Consider the following 19,266-nt stretch of genomic DNA (forward strand, 5'->3'; position numbering starts at 1 on the left):
TATATCAAAACATGGACCGAAACTCACCATTTTTGGCACACCTCTTTATGGTCATAAAATACCTCTAGATTTAAAATTTCAGGCAAATTGGATAAAAACTACGATTTATATAAGCCCAAGACCCCAAATCGGGAGGTCGGTTTATATGGGGACTATATCAAAACCTGGGCCGATATAGCCCATCTTCGAACTTGACCTGCCTACAGACAAAAGACGAGTTTTACATTTCAGCACGATTGCTTCATTATTGAATATTGTAGCGTGATTACAACAGACAGACAGACAGACGGACAGACGGACATCGTTATATCGTCTTAGAATTTCTCCCTGATCAAGAATATATATACTTTATATAGTCGGAAATCGATATTTCGATGTGTTACAAACGGAATGACAAACTTATTATACCCCCGTCACCATTCTATGGTGGTGGGTATAAAAATATTAGAAATATAAAGCTAGAGCAATTTTGATGCAAAAGAGCATTTATCGGGCGATACATATGTATTCGAGATATAGGACAATTTGAGTAATATTTGCAATTTTTGAAACATTCTACATATATATGGCGTACATATATATGGGAGCTATATGGAAATATGAATCTATTTTGACCAAATTTGACATGCATACTTAGAATAATAATCCTGCTATCTTAGCAAAAAAAAAAACGTAAATGGGAGAATAGTTTTGGCCTCCGTGGTCATATGGGTGTAAATCGGGCGAAAGATATATATGGGAGCTATATCTAAATCTGAAGCGATTTCAACCAAATTTGGCACACTTAACGATACTATTAAACGTACTCCTTATGCAAAATTTAAAGCAACTCAGGCCAAAACTCTGGCTTTTGTGCTTAAGTGCAAATCGGACGAAAGATGTATGTGGGAGCTATATCAAAATCTGAACCGATTTGAACCAAATTTGGCACCCTTAACGATACTATTAAACGTACTCCTAGTGCAAAATTTGAAGCAAATCAGAACAAACATCTGGCTTTTGTGGCCATATTAGTCAAAATCGGACGAAAGATATATATGGGAGCTATATCTAAATCGGAACCGCTTTGGCTGATATTTTGCATATCTTACGAAAACCCCAAAATATTTGGCTGCCCGAGGAAATTTGAGGAAATACGTTAATAATGACCAGATTGGTGATAAATATATATGGCAGCTATATCTAAATCTGAACCGATTTTTTTCAAAATCAATAGCGATTGTCTTTGAGCCCATGTAAAACTCTGTGCCAAATTTCAGGACGATCGGACTTAAACTGCGAGCTGTACTTTGCACACCAAATTATATATACAGACAGACGGACGGACATACAGACAGATGGACATCGCTAAATCGACTCAGAATTTATTTCTAAGCCGATCGGTATACTAACGATGGGTCTCAGACTTTTCCTTCTTGGCGTTACATACAAATGCACAAACTTATTATACCCTGTACCACAGTAGTGGTGAAGGGTATAAATATAGTCTAAAAGCGTTAAATCGAACGATCTAGGAAACCAATCGTACAAAAAAAAAATAGTCTAAACGTGTTAAATCGAACGATCTAGGAAACCAAAAGACCGGTCCCGAACCTGAAATAAAATGTTCATCGGACTCGCTTCTCAAAAACTCCATTGTTACGCGTACTATGTGCACGTGATGCCGTTTTATTGAAACCGAATGTCATGGAAATTAAGGTTTTATATTTTGGGTCAAAAAAAGGTGGATATCATTTCACCGTAGCGCTTACCATATATACGTTACGTTACGATTCGCATCATCTTTGAAGATGTGCGGCCTAATTATGCCACCAGCTTAAACCGATGATTGATGATCATCATTAACACAGGCCGATACAGCTGCGTTATTGTCTTCAGTTCACACTCAACGTAAGCGTATTGTTGGTTTAATGTCCAACAATGCAAATTTGGTGCAAAATTTAGTGTCAATAGCCTCCTCAGTGGGTCGATTAAAATGGCAAAAAAAGGAAGACGCCAGCGATGAACTTTCACTGATTGACAGTGAAACACGAACAAAACGTTCGTCAGCTGTGTTGCCAAAAATATATATAGCTAAAAAATCACCCTGTACCACTGGATTTCCATGAAATCCACTGGATTCCATGAAAATCAGATAAAAGTAGCAGCATATGTGCTCAGAAGTTAAATAGATGTATCGTTTTATATAGGGACTATATCAAACCTTCACACGTAGCCTGCCTGCAGACAAAAGGCGAGTTTGTGTGCAAAATTTTAGCACAATAGCTTATTTATTGGGAGCTGTATTGTGATTATAACAGAGGTACTAGAATTTACCCTGATCAAGAATATATATGTGGTTTATATAGTGGGAAATCGATATTTTAATGTGTTACATAAAAAACTTATTAATTTCGTTACTGAAGCTGAGAAAATATATTTTCTGTGTAGAAATGGACAACATCAAATTTAAATATTTTAAAAGGAAGTCAAAAGATATGAGAATAAAGTTAAAATTTGAGTTATTGAATTTGTTCCAGTATACTAAAAAAATATGTGTACTCGTATATCATTTTGGCAATTTACTTTATTCCCTAATCCAAATTCCATAAAGTTTTTATGGTCTCAAAAAACACTTTCCAAAGATTATTGCTTTTAAGATGTTCTTACACTTAGGTAGATTGATTTTTATTTGTAGTTTTCATCAACATCATCATCAGAATGACCAATGGATTATACCTGCTAACATCGGCACTCTCAAAAGTTCTCTTTTTATGTGTTACTTTAAGTATGGCTAAGTGAGTTCGAGTGAAAACAAAGAGATCCTATGTTATGTATGGGGGTGTATGTGTGTGTGATAAATCTCTTTGTGATTTGTCTTCACTTGTAAAGTGTTTTCGAATGGCACATCAAATAAATCCCACAAAATACACTCACACACATGGATACTCGCAAAGCTTCCGCATAGAACATCGTACACGCAGAGAAGAAACATGATTGTCACAATCATATTCGAAGAGCAAAATAATATGATAAGAGATATTGTAACATTTTCACCTGCAACCATGTTTGCTCAGTAAACATGGTTCTAAGAAAAATAAAATTGTCCTAATCTAAAATGTTATTATATTTATAAAAATAATTTAGTTTGAATCAAAAGACAATGGCCACGATCTAAAATGTTATGATATTCATCAAAAATGTTTTTCTTTCAGTTAAAAGAACATGGTCACAACCTAAAATGTTTTGATCTTTATGAAAAAAAAAAACTTCTTTCGTCATCGAAAAAGAACGTCACTTGAGAAAAGAAAACACAAAATAAACTTTATTTATTTGTTTTTATTTATTTATAAGCTAATTCATTGTTTATTTGTATTTATAATGTCGTGCAAGCAAACATCACATAATTTTACACACTCTATTTTGGTTAAATTTCAACAATATGTAATCAATCAATATTTACGTTGTGCCCATCAAATGTACAAACGCAGGCATCATGTAACTGCAAATAAATTGTACCATAAGAAAAATGCAGAACAAAAACCAGGTAAATTTTTTTCAATTACACTTTCCTTTTTTGTGTGCACATAAAACCACGTGCCTCTTCTGAATAAATAAATTAACACAAAACACAGTAATTCCGTATTCGCCGTCCATTCCAAGCAACAATCAACACGCGACTGACGTGCAAAATGAAAATCGTGTGTACCTACTCAATGTTTTTATAAAATTCTTTTCACTGCAAAAAAGTTAAAACATTAAATGGTCACGAAAAATGTACATGGTCTTTATGGCCATGTAATGGTTCTAGACATGTCTATACCTAACCTATAAAAATATTTTTTCCCTGCAAAAAGTCGAAAAATTGAACGGTCAGGTACATGATTTTCCTGACCATATAATGGACTCAAATTCTATCATTTAAATAATAGAACATGTTTGCAGCATTTGAGAACCATTTAAATGCTTATTGGCAACATATATTTTTCTTTGCTCGAAAATTATTTTTACAAAGACAAAATACATGGTTTTCGCGACAATTACATGCTCTAGATAAGTATTACATAGATGCGGCAACCATGTCCAAACATGTTTTTTCTGTGCGTGTACATACATAAGCGAGTCTCCTCGTCCTTCACAAGTGAATTTCCAGTATTTGAATTTGGTTCTTATTGTACGTGTGAGTATGAGTGTGTGTGAAAAAATATTTACCTTCATCTTAACGAAGCATATAAAAAGAGAAGACGTATGAGCGGTAGAAGTGTGTAATAGATTGACGATGATTTTTGTTGCTGTATTTTATGATTTGATTGGCTTTTTCTATGATTTTCTGTCATCTAATACCCACAGGTTACATCTGCTAACCATAGCCGAAACAGTGGAATGGGTTGGAAAAACGACAACATGACATAGATCCCTAAAATACTTCATGTTAGGATTCCATTTTCTTTTTTGTTATGAAGTCCTTTAGAACAATATGACGTATGTTGACACTTGGCCTTTTGACTTTTTTTTTGTAATTCTAGATTTAGTACCCCATGTGCGGTTAGGGAAGTGAATAATGGCATATGATTGTTGTTGTTGTTTCTCTATTTTGTTTATTGCGACATAATGATTTTATGGCACACATTTTATTGAGGTGTTTCGGTACAACAAAAAGCCAACAACAACGATAACAAAACTCGAAATGGTGCCACAAAAGTTCGTTTATTGACATTAGGAAATGGCTGACGGAAGAAGGAGGATGGAGTTGGTTTTACAATAATTTTGTTGTTTTTTATGTGTTCAAAAATTGTTTTATGATTTGTTTATGTCCCAGATTTGTGTTGTAAACATTTTGTTTCAAATTTAAATCGTTTTATTATGCATGTAATTTTTTTTATTATTTTTTTTTTTTTAATTTCAAACACATGTAAAACCTAAAATATGCATGGAAAAATATTTGTATGGAATGATGGATGAGAGCAACTGAAAGGTTAATTGAAGAACATTTTATATACTCCATCACAGGAATACGTTGGTACACTCATAAAAAGTTTACTTGGATCCAAATATTTTGGCCTTATTTTAGGGATTTTTGGTATTAATTTCGTTCGCAACATGCGACTTCTTTAAAATAATAAACATTTTTTAGAAACATATCTAGCTCTTATTCTATGATCAATCAAATTAAAATTAGGATATAACAGATATAAATAAAGTATTCATACGCAAATAAATGTCATTTTAAATATCATAAAATAAAATTAAAAGTTAAACAAGTATATATGGCCGTAAGTTCGGCCAGGCCGAATCTTATGTACCCTCCACCATGGATTACGTAAACTGAAAAAAAAGCATACTCGGTTCCAAAGATTTTGTCTTTACTTTAAAAAATTTGGTATTGATTCCGAGCCAAAGAAGCGGAGAATACAAGTAAGGATACTTTTAAGACGCAATTCTCTTTTAAATTTAGGTTTTGTGTACTTGCTTCTAGGAAGAAAATTTTAATTTTTCGCTTTCTCAGCTTTTTTTCTTCATATGCTATCAAAGTCCTTTAAAAACGAGTTAACGGCAACTTTATTTTCCAAATTAGGACTCGACTTCCAATTTCTAGTGGATGTTATGTTTGAAGTAAAAAACTTCTTTAAAATAAAGTGTTGAAAAACATGTCCTATATTTGAACGATTTTTTGCTTTGAAGTCAAGATGCCAAAAGACAACAAATTTAAAGACAATTTCATTAAATTTAAAGAATTTTTCTGAATTATTAAAATCAAGTTGACCTTAGCCTATAAATTGTTTCTTTCATGTTAAGATACCCATTTTTAAGTCAAATCACTTAATTATAAGGACAATACGACTTCATTGAAAAGTTTATCGACTTTTGGACAAGGAAAATAACTTTATTTTAGAGAAATGCGTCTTCTATGCTAAGCAAAACTTGTATTCGTATTTTAAAGACATGAAATCTTTGACCTCACGACAATATTTTTTTCAGTGTAGAAACTTCTACGAAAGGCTGTCATCCACAATCGAATTACTTGGGTTTTGGTACCTTAAAACTTCTTAACATCGTTTCTAAATTGTGAGTTAGTCCATACGTCCAAAAATGGTATGTATAGGTACGTCTACAAATAATTACGAATCGATATGGACTTTTGCACGGTACGTAGAGAGCTACAGTTGAAATATGGGGGTCGCTTATATGGGGGCTATATACAATTATGAACTTGATATGGAGCAATTTTTGTGTGATTGGGGATCGATTTATCTGAGGGCTATATATAACTATAGACCAGTATGGAACTAGTTAGGCATGGTTGTTAACGGCCATATACTAGCACAACGTACCAAATTTCAACTGACTCGGATGAAATTTGCTCCTCCAAGAGGCTCCAAAACCAAAGCTCGGGATCGGTTTATATGGGGGCTATATATGATTATGGACTGATATGGACCACTTTTGGCATGGCTGTTTAATATCATATACTACCACCACGTACCAAATTTCAACCAGATCTGATAAATTTTGCTTCTCCAAAAGGCACCGGAGGTCAGATCTGGGGATCGGTTTATATGAGGGCTATATATAATTATGGACTGATATGAACCAATTCCTGCATGGTTGTTGGATACCATATACTAACATCACGTACCAAATTTCAACCGAATCGGATGAATTTAGCTCTTCCAAGGGGCCCCGGAGGTCAAATCTGGGGATCGGTTTATATGGGGGCTATATATAATTACGGACCGACTTCGACCAATTTTTGCATGGGAGTTTGAGGCCATATATTAACACCACGTACCAAATTTCAACCGAATCAGATGAATTTTGGTCTTCCAAGACGCTCCGGAGGTCAAATCTAGTGATGGGTTTATATTGGGGCTATATATAATTATTGACCGATGTGGACCAATTTTTGCATAGTTGTTAGAGACCATATACTTACACCATGTACCAAATTTCAACCGGATCGGATGAAATTTGCTTCTCTTTGAGGCTCCGCAAGCCAAATCGGGGCATCGGTTTATATGGGTGCTATATATAATTATGGACCGATGTGGACCAATTTTTGCATGGTTGTTAGAGACCATATACTATCACAATGTAACAAATTTCAACCAGATCGGCTGAAATGTGCCTCTCTTAGAGGCTCCTCAAGCCAAATCGGGGGATCGGTTTATATGGGGGCTATATATAATTATGGACCGATGTGGACCAATTTTTGCATGGTTGTTAGAGACCATATACTAACTCCATGTACCAAATTTCAGCCAACCAAGATTTATGACTAAATATGCTGATGACATATTTTGCACCATAGATAAAGATGAAGTTAGCAACACATTCACGACACTTAACGCCTTTAATCGACAACTTCAATTCACAATGGAATGTGAAACCGAAGGAAAATTACCTTATCTTGACACTGTTGTTCAAAGACATTAGAATCAATTAATGTTGGATTGATATCAAAAGAAAACCGCATCAGGAAGATAAATTTTCACTCTAATCATCCTCGGCGTATTAAGATCAACACTGCCACCAATTTTATAAATAGGGTTTTAAATATAAACGACGTAAGATATCACAAGACTAACGAGAAGAAAATACGATGGATACTACAACAACAATGACTTCCCCAATGACACAATCAATGATCTAATAAAATACGTGAAAAATAAATGGAACAAGGATCACAACAAACAAGAAGCCACATCCATGGTTTTCAAAAAGACGACATATGTACCGGGATTTTCCGAAAGATTTGAAAAATCAAATATTTACAAAAAGGATAACTACAAATTAGCGCTAAAGTGTAACAGGACGATAAATGACCTATTTAGCAAAACAAAAACCAAGATAAAAATGGAAGACAAATCGAATGAGGTATACAAAATAAAATGCGATGGGAACGAAACCAATCCATGTTCTATGTTGGCAGTGCCAGGTCCAAATTAAAAACTAGACTTTCTGCCCACAAGTCCGACCAAAAGATGAAAAACAAAAAACGGCACTTGCAGCACATTGAAAACTCTAAAATTTTCACAATAGGTTAGGTTAGGTTTAAGTGGCAGCCCGATTAAGTTTCAGGCTCACTTAGACTATTCAGTCCGTTGTGATACCACATTTAACTAAAAGTACCTAGTACATATGGGCATTTCTAATTTTAACCACTGATTATAACTTGAACCACATTCGTTTCGGTGCAAAACGTAACCCTAGAGCTACACAACTTCTGTCATTATTAGTCAAATTACTTACGTCCATATTAATGTGGCATCCTAAATATGTTTCTAATTATTAATGCTGTCAGCGATCTTTAATCCAAAAGCTACAATACAGTCGTTTATACTTTGCAAACAATTTCGTATATATTACACTTTTTAGTACAATCGAAATCGCGATTATATAAATTCCCTTTAAGGGATTTACAATCACATCTGTGCTGATTTAAAGCTAAGTGAATAAAAATACTCTATACATATAAAAACTATATTGAATTTTTATTTAAATAACATAACACATAAAAAAAACAGTATCAAATATTTATGAAAAAATCACAAAAAAGGAAATATGTTCATATATTCATTATACAAATAATTGACACATATGCACATATTAAAAAAATAACAACATGAGGAAAAAATTTGCAAACTTAAGGACCGGTAACAATTGAAAATTCATTAATATTGTGACACAGGATATTACAAATTTACATGGGATATGGAAAAAAATAAGTTGTTTTTTGATTGGTTATTTAGTCACCACAAAAACTAAATCCATAAATGCTCTGATAAAATGTATACAACTCTATGTATATTTAATGTACCTCGATGGACAAAATAATAGCAGTAGTTTTTAAATTAAATGTAATCACAAAAAATGGTTAACTCACCAGTGTAATAAGAACTATATAATTTTATTTTATTTCATGGAAATTAATATGTTTCAGAAAAATACTCCAATATGAGAATGCTTCCTTCGTTTCAATAATTTTTGGTGTACGTTAGTTAAATATACCAAAAAGGAAGAAATAGGTAAAAATTTCCCACTAAAAAATTTCCCACTAAATTATTCAGAACTTCTTACAATTTTTACGTTTTATCAGAAATGCTCCCATCTTGCACTGAAAAAAACATGCCCGGTTCCAAAGATTTTGTCTTTACTCTAATGAGTTTGATATTGATTCCGAGCCAAAGAAGTGGAGAATTCAAAAAAGGATACTTTCTTGAGACACTTTCTTTGACAAAATTTTCTATAGAAATAAAAATTTAACAAAATTTTTTATAGAAATTAAATTTTGACAAAAGTTTCTCTTGAAATCAATTTTTGAGAAATTTTTCTATAGAAATAAAATTTTGACAAAATTTTCAATAGAAATAAAATGTTGACAAAATTTTCTATAGAAATAAAATTTTGACAATATTTTCTATAGAAATAAAATTTTGACAAAATTTTCTATAGAAATCAAATTTTTACAAAATTTTCTATAGAAATCAGTTTTTGACAAAATTTTTTATAGAAATAACAGTTTAAAAAAATTTTCTATAGAAATTAAATTTTGACAAAATTTTCTATAGAAATTAAATTTTGACAAAATTTTCTATAGAAATCAAATTTTGACAAAATTTTCTATAGAAATAAAATTTTGACAAAATTTTCTATAGAAATAAAATTTTGACAAATTTTTTAATATAAATAAAATTTTGACAAAATTTTCTATAGAAATAAAAATTTGACAAAATTTTCTATAGAAATAAAATTTTGACAAAATTTTTTGTAGAAATAAAATTTTGACAAAATTTTCAATAGAAGTAAAATGTTGACAAAATTTCCTATAGAAAGAAAATTTTGACAATATTTTCTATAGAAATAAAATTTTGACAAAATTTTCTATAAAAATCAAATTTTTACAAAATTTTCTATAGAAATCAGATTTTGACAAAATTTTTTATAGAAATAACAGTTTGAAAAAATTTTCTATAGAAATTAAATTTTGACAAAAATTTCTATAGAAATTAAATTTTGACAAAATTTTCTATAGAAATAAAATGTTGACAAAATTTTCTATAGAATTAAAATTTTGACAAAATTTTCTATAGAAATAAAATTTTGACAAAAGTTTCTATAGAAAGAAAATGTTGACAAAATTTTCTATAGAAATAAAATTTTGACAAAATTTTCTATAGAAATAAAAATTTTACAAAATTTTCTGTAGAAATAAAATTTTTACAAAATTTTCTATAGAAATAAAATTTTGACAAAAGTTTCTCTAGAAATCTAATTTTGAGAAAATTTTCTATAGAAATAAAATTTTCTATAGAAATAAAATTTTCACAAAAATTTCTATAGAAATAAAATTTTGAATTTTTCTATAGAAATAAAATTTTGACAAAATTTTCTATAAAAATAAAAATTTGACAAAATTTTCTGTAGAAATAAATTTTTTGTTGTTTTTTATTGCAGCTTAAAACCATATATTGACTAAACTACAAGAGTAGCTTAACCAACAGAAGAAAAGAATGTTTGTCAAATTTATTTGGGCAAAGCCCTATAGACTGCAAGATGGTTGGATGGACGCACGTTTCGGAATTACCACATTCCTCATCAGCAACCTCTACTTGCAGCAAAACTATCAACCAATTATCAGAATAAATTCAGGCAGTTTATTAAACCCAACAAAAACCACACTTGAACCCTCCGAAAAAAGGTTTTACATTGATAGCCGGCTTATGCCGAAATAAATTTATTTCGGCATAAGCCGGAAACGTGCGTCCATCCAACCATCTTGCAGTCTATAGGGCTTTGCCCAAATAAATTTGACAAACATTCTTTTCTTCTGTTGGTTAAGCTACTCTTGTAGTTTAGTCAATATATGGTTTTAAGCTGCAATAAAAAACAACAACAATGCTTAAAGAACAAAACCAACAATAACAAAACAAAACAAATGGAAAAAGAAGAGGAGGCACGCTCAAAATAAACCCAGCCATGTGAATTCAAATCGATGATTTGACAGTTGCATAGGAAAAGAGATATGTTTGTTTCGAATTTATTTCGGCATAAGCCGGCTATCAATGTAAAAACTTTTTTCGGAGGGTTCAAGTGTGGTTTTTGTTGGGTTTAATAAACTGCCTGAATTTATTCTGATAATTGGTTGATAGTTTTGCTGCAAGTAGAGGATGCTGATGAGGAATGTGGTAATTCCGAAACGTGCGTCCATCCAACCATCTTGCAGTCTATAGGGCTTTGCCCAAATAAATTTGACAAACATTCTTTTCTTCTGTTGGTTAAGCTACTCTTGTAGTTTAGTCAATATATGGTTTTAAGCTGCAATAAAAAACAACAACAATGCTTAAAGAACAAAACCAACAATAACAAAACAAAAGAAATAAAATTTTCACAAAATTTTCTAAAGGAATAAAATTTTGACAAAATTTTCTATAGAAATAAATTTTTGACAAAAATTTCTATAGGAATAATATTTTGACAAAATTTTCTATAGAAATAAAATGTTGATAAAATGTTAAATTTTGGTTTTGCGTACCTGCGATTCTAGGGAGCGAATTATAATTTTTTCCAGCGGTTTTTCTTCATATCATATTAAAGTCCTTTAAAAACGTGTTAGAGAAAACTTTAATTTTAAAATTCAGACTAGGCCACTAGAAGTAGAAATTATGCTATGTTTCAGGTAAAAACGTCTTTAAAATAAAGTGTTGAAATACATGTTCTATTTTTGAACACTTTTGCAATTTCATTAATTTTGAAGCATTTTTCTTATTAAAGTCAAGTTGACCTTAGCCAAAAAAATTGTTCATGTTATGGTACCGATTTTCAAGTCGAATCACTTAATTATAAGGACAAAACGACCTCATTGAAAAGTTTATCGACTTTTGGACAAGGAAAAAAAAATTCAGAGAAATGCGTCTTCTCTGCTAAGCAAAATTTGCATTCTTATTTTAAGGACTTGAAATCTTTGGCCTCAAGGCAATATTTTTTCAGTGTGGACTAGTTTTCCAATTTTTTTCCTTCAAACTAAGAAATTTTCTTTAATGAATTCATTTATCATCTAATAAATTTTCTTAAATGTGTTTTGCTAAAAATTTTTAAACGAAACAATTTTGATTATGAGTTTCAACCGGCTTTAATAAAGAGACCAATTTTTTTTCTCATACATTAATTAGAATTTTTTCTGTTGTATTTGTTTTTATACTTACACCATAAAACGTTGGTATACTAACTTGGTCATTCCGCTTGTAACACATCGAAACATTGGTCCAAGATACCACATAGAGTAAACATATTCCAGATCGTGGGAAATTTCGAGTCGATCTAGCTATGTCCGTCCTTCCGCCCAGACGACTACCCAACCTACCTTGGATGTTGGTACATGTAGCTGTTGTATCGGACCACTTTTACATATATAACCGCCACATACACCGATCCCCATATACGATTTCCGGAGTCTCTTGGGAAAGGAAATTTCATCCGGTTGTAATTTGGTAAATGATGTTAGTATATGTCCTGTAATAATCACGCAACAATTCTTCCATATAGTTCCATAATAATATATAACTCTCATATAAACCGATTACCAGAGTTGACTTCCGGAGCATTTTGGAAAAGTAAATTTCATCCGATCTGGATTAAATCCGGTACGTGGTATTAGTATATGTCCTCCAGTAATCATGCAAAAATTGCCATTGATTAACCGATACCCCGAGTTGACTTCCGAAGTCTCTTGGAGGACTAAATTTCATCTGATCCGGAAGAAATATGGCCCTCAAATTACCATGCACAAATTGGTACATATCGGTTCATAATTATTCATAGCAGAGTCCGATAAAGAAATAAGGTTGCTTATGTAGGTATCTGCTCTGCTTTTTTATATTCGAGGATTAAATGTCATCCGATCTGGCTTAATTTTGGTACGTGATGTCAGTTTGTGTTTTCCAATAATATATAGCCCAAATATAAACCGACCTTCAAGATATGACTTCTGGAGCCTTATAAACGAACAAATTTCAACCGATCCGGCTAAAATTTGGAACTCTACCGTGCAAAAATTGGTTCATATTGGTTCTATAATCCGATCAAGAACTAATGTGGCATAGACTCCATATAGACAAACTTACAATTTTGAAGACAATGTTAAGTAGTTTTTAACCCTTTCACTGCCGATGTCCACTTAGAAGGACATTCGCAAAAGACATCAAAATTCTATTTTCCCACTTAGTTTCGATTTATTTCTCGATGTTATTTTAAAGTAGTGGCTTTAATCTAACTAAGCTATAAATATTTTCCATATTGGTGAGCATAAAAATACATTTTTATAAACTTCTTTAACAATAAACGAAAAATATGAAAATTTGAGACAATTTTTCTACTGTATGTCTTTAGTAAATTGACATTTATACAAAAATTGATAATTGATAATTTTTGGGTTCTTTTTTGTATTTTTTCTCACACTTTGAAAAACATTATAGACCAAATAGCGCTTCTTTTCGTAAGGCCATTTGGTCACAATTCAAGAATCAAATTTTCAGAACAAACTCATATAGCTCTTGAAGTAATTGAGGTAGGATCTCAACATGACAATTTTTGTTTTACATGCTGTTAGTACTAGTAAAAACAAGCGAAAAATTAAAGTTTTTATCCTTAGGTTTATTTCGGTAGTGAAAGGGTTAAGATTCCTTGCCATTGGCAATTGTTACCACAACCCAAGTAATTCGATTGTGGATCATAGTCTTTAGCAGAACTTTATATCCAATTCATGGTGGAAGGTATATAGGATTCGGTCTGGCCGAACTTTCCGTTATATACATTTGTTTTTCTGTAGATTTGTTAATATTACTGACTTCTCTATACCTTCAATAAGTTTTTCTCCACATTAATTCTGAAATCACTTTCATATTTCTGATCGGGCCACTTCAGTAAAACGTCAACACATGCACCACCCTCTCCCATATGATTTGGATATAAAATCCAATTATGTTTCATATTCAAAGTTAATTTCCCATACTATGGCAGTGATAAATTTTCCCTTGGGAAAAACAGTTATAGTTTTTTTTCTTCTATGCCCACAATGAGAGAGAATTGTTCATTTGCGAATACAACAAAAATTGATTTTGCTGACCAAATTGGTTAATTGCCTATTGGAATGGGGGAGGTCTGATATACCCAGCGGTAAGGCATGTGGATATTGGAATATGTGAAAATGGCAATTGAGGCAATTATTTAGCTTGCCTTAAATCTCACACAACAAACATACAAACATAATGTTGTTGTAATTTGATAAATATAAACCGGAAATCATTGTTTAATGACCACAATTATGTTTGAGAATTTGTAGCCAACATTGCCTTCTTCGATTAAGGACCCATTGTTTATTGACTACGATGATTGTGTGATAACACAACAGCTAGTGATCCTTCATGTGAACAAAGTCGTCTCAAAGACTGAGATGAGAATCGTGTCCCTCTACCCCTCCCCCTCCCACCGGACAATTAAAGCTATGTAAGCCTTCTGTTCAGTTTGACCATTACAACAAAATGAAACGGAAGTCGATTTACTGATGACATCTATGTGATAATAGTGTAGATTTATGTCGGTATATGTCAACCACAATTGTGAAACTGTGTTTATGTGTGTGTGTGTGTGTGTGTGTGTATGTGTATGTGAGTGTGTTTGCCGGATTGTGTTTATGTTAAGGATGTATTACAATTAAATCCAATCAAAGATAGCCATTGAGCAAATAAACAGAGCGATTGTTGAAATATTTAATTGTCCACTCACAGTATAGTGGCATTTAAGCAACTCAATTATTTGTTAGCGGATGTAGTTGAATTGTTTAAATATTTTGTAATTGAAGAAGAAAATTGAGAGAAAAATATTTACTTCGTTCTAAATTTTAAAATATTAAGCTTTGTAAATGTTAACGTAAGCAAGCTGCTACTTTGAAATCGAAATATCGATTTCCAAAAATTTCCAAAAAAAAAAAAAAATCTTCAAATCGAAAGGAATATTAAAGGTTAACTTTTATTAAAATTTGTCATTTTTTACCATATGCGAAGAAATTTATAACCAATTGGCCACGTTTAGTACACAGAAAAAAATATCACCAAAATATTGACTGAAGTTGACATTTTTTTTGATACAATTAACTTATTAATCAAGGTAGAAGCATTAGGTTAATTAAGTCAATGATTGAACATTTTAAAGTTGTTGATTAAAAAGTTAATTGATACAATTAACTTTTTAATCAAAATCGGAAGACTAAGTCAATTACAACAAATTTAATTTTCTTATTTTTAACTAAGTATTTATTTCAAACAATAAATTTTTATTAAACCAAAAAATTAATTGAGTTTTGCAATCAACATCAATTAAATTTTTATAGAATCAATTAAAATAAGTATATACGAACGTAAGTTCGGCCAGGCCGAATCTTATGTACCCTCCACCATGGATTACGTAGAAACTTCAACGAAAGACTGTTATCCACAATCGAATTACTTGGGTTGTGGTATCTTAAAACTTCTAAACATCGTTTTCTAAATTGTGAGTCAGTCCATACGTGGTAGAGAGCCAGAATTGAAATATGGGGGTCGCTTATATGGGGGCTATATACAATTATGAACTTGATATGGACCAATTTTTGTGTGATTGGGGATCGATTTATCTGAGGGCTATATATAACTATAGACCAATATGGACCTAGTTAGGCATGGTTGTTAACGGCCATATACTCGGATGAAATTTGCTCCTCCAAGAGGCTCCAAACCAAAGCTCGGGATCGGTTTATATGGGGGCTATATACGATTATGGACTGATATGGACCACTTTTGGCATGGCTGTTAAATATCATATACTACCACCACGTACCAAATTTCAACCAGATCTGATAAATTTTGCTTCTCCAAAAGGCACCGGAGGTCAGATCTGGGGATCGGTTTATATGAGGGCTATATATAATTATGGACTGATATGAACCAATTCCTGCATGGTTGTTGGATACCATATACTAACATCACGTACCAAATTTCAACCGAATCGGATGAATTTAGCTCTTCCAAGGGGCCCCGGAGGTCAAATCTGGGGATCGGTTTATATGGGGGCTATATATAATTACGGACCGACTTCGACCAATTTTTGCATGGGTTTTTGAGGCCATATATTAACACCACGTACCAAATTTCAACTGAATCAGATGAATTTTGGTCTTCCAAGAAGCTCCGGAGGTCAAATCTGGTGATCGGTTTATATTGGGGCTATATATGATTATGGACCGATGTGGACCAATTTTTGCATGATTGTTAGAGACCATATACTAACACCATATACCAAATTTCAGCCGGATGGGATGATATTTGCTTCTCTTAGAGGATCCGCAAGCCAAATTTGGGGGCCGTTTATATGGGGGCTATACGTAAAAATGGACCGATATGGCCCATTTGCAATACCATCCGACCTACATCAATAACAACTACTTGTGCCAAATTTCAAATCGGTGGCTTGTTTCGCTCGGAAGTTATCGTAATTTCGACAGACGGACGGACGGACGGACATGCTAGATGGACTCAGAATTTCACCACGACCCAGAATATATATATAATTTATGGAGTCTTAGAGCAATATTTCGATGTGTTACAAACGGAATGACAAAGTTAATATACCCCCACCCTATGGTGGAGAGTATAGTTAATTGAAATTTGTTAATGAAATCAATAAATTTTTTATGTCCAATAAAAACTGTGATTGATACTATCATTTTCGTGATTGAAGACATTTCAATTACAAAAATAATTGGATCAATTGATTTCGTGATTGAATCATATTTTTTTTGTATATACAATTTTTGAGACATACTTGTATTGAACTGGGGAAATTTTCTTAAAAACTTTTAGAAGTAAATAAGGCTGAATGTGAAAATTTATGAACTTTCCACAATGGATTGCGTACACAGTTTTACTAAAGACTATCAACCACAGTCGAATTACTTGGATAGTTGTAATATATGCCGGTGGCAACGTATCTTAAACCTCCTTAATATTGTCTTCAAAATTGTAAGTTAGTTTGTATGGACTCTATATTAGATAAGAAAGGCAGATGAAACACCTATATAAGTAGCGTTAGTTCGTGATCGGATTATATAGAGTAGTCTGTTAAAAATTATGAACTGATATGAAACAAATTTTAACCGGATCGGTTGAAGTTTGTTCCTTTATGAGGCTTCAGAAGTCATATTTTAAAGTCGGTTTATATTGGGACTGTGTACATCTATTTATGGACCGATATCGACCAATTATTGCATTAATATTGAAAAACATACTGACATCACGTATCGAAATTCAACCGGATGAAATTTGTTGTGGAAGTCAAATCTGGAGATCGGATCATATCAGAGTTATATATAATTATGGGCCTACGTGGACTAGTTTTTGCATGGTTGTATATATGTACTATATACTTGATTGAGTTATATTTTGAATAAGGTTGGTGCAGCATTGAAGATTAATTGGGTGGTTTAGTCTAAAGTGCTGTGACAAGGACTGAATTCTTAACCCTAGACAGTCATTCTTCGTCAAGATGACGACACGTAATTTCCTTTTCGATCTAAAATGCGTTTTTGATAATTTTTTTGGGAAATGATAAATTTTAGTTATAATATTTTAACCATTTTATGAATTATTGTTTTATACTAAATCAAAAAAAAAAATTGATTAAGAAAATAAACTAAATTTAAGTTCTCATTTTTGCTCACGATACAAATAATAGCGTATTCAAATAGGCCGTAGTCAAAATGACGAAGGATGACGTTAGTGTACAAAAAATAAGGAAGACTTTCCGGGGTTAAATAAGCTTCATATAAACCAGTTTGTCAATTTTAACATTTTCTTTAAAAATTACCATTTAATTATTATATTAAAATTTCTTACTTTTAAATTATACCATCCTTATATTTATAATTTAAATTTGTGACATAAATTTTAATATATTTTTCCTACCGAAACCAATACCAATATATTTCCTAATTGGAATTTAAAATATCAAAATACTAAATTCATTTCAAATCCATCCACATCTATGCTCGGTTTACAGAGCATGCATTATCTTAATTATCTTTCATGAATTCTGAATGAATTTACGAATGTCCGTATGCCACAAACTCCATCAATTGTGGTATGCTTATCAATATAGTTTAGTGGGATTTTTTTTAATCCATTAAAAAAAATCATAAATTTAAATAAAACTAAACTAAAAATATTTGTTTTGAGTCATAATAAATCAATTTATTATCAGAACAACTTTCTAAATCTGTACGGAAATAATTGGAGTGATTTTTTCGTTTTTCTCACAGAGAATCATCTAATTGAGATATAAGTGCGAAATATTGTCAACTTTTCTAAGTCTAATATAGGCGATTAACCCTTGTGTATGTGATAACGTCGGAAGAGATACCAGCGTGATGAGGTCCCGTGGCACCTACAATAAAAAAAGGATGGTAGAGAGGTTATCCCTATGATATTTTTCGATTATTTACTGTAGATGGACTCAATATATATATAGATAGATATTGGTTTGTAAATATTGAGTTCTCTTTAATTTTTAATGGGATACAGATAATGTTTAAATTTTTGATGAGTAGAGGCCCTGATGTTTGTCGCAGGCGTGGTAGCTATAAGTGTCCGTACCAAACAATAATTTATTGTTTTGGTAGTTGAATGTTCTGAACAAACTGGAAAACAATACTATTTTTTTAGTGGCGTTCGTTTTATTTGCAGTATTATGTGCATAGTTGTTGCTTCAAACTTGGTCCAAATTGAGGCACATCTTGCCAAATTCCAGGAGCCGATGGGTCTGGAACATGTATAGAAATATAAAAACTTAGATTGACCACGATTTCTATGAAGTTGAAATAACTTTTTTTGCACTCGTAGTTTCACTACAGTGGATCTATCCACGGAAGACATACAATTATGTATTACCAAGCAACAAAACCAATGGAAACTTCAAAAATGACCAATTCTTCTAGATAACGGTATTTTCGCAATATCTTTAAACTGTGCTAAAACCACTTATATAATTAGCGGTAGGTTCCACTGGACCTCATCACTCAGAATCGCACTAAACATTTCAAATACCTATAAAAACCGATTTAATCACATAATCATTTAAATCACATAAAAATGTAAAGTTTTCAACTTAAAGCACTTAAAACACCTTTCACTACAGAAATAAATCCTCTGTTAAAAACTATAATTTTCTTCTGTTTTTACTTGTACTAACAGCATGTAGAAC

The sequence above is a fragment of the Haematobia irritans genome, chromosome 5, assembly GCF_050003625.1.
Source record: "Haematobia irritans isolate KBUSLIRL chromosome 5, ASM5000362v1, whole genome shotgun sequence".
Taxonomy (NCBI): domain Eukaryota; kingdom Metazoa; phylum Arthropoda; class Insecta; order Diptera; family Muscidae; genus Haematobia; species Haematobia irritans.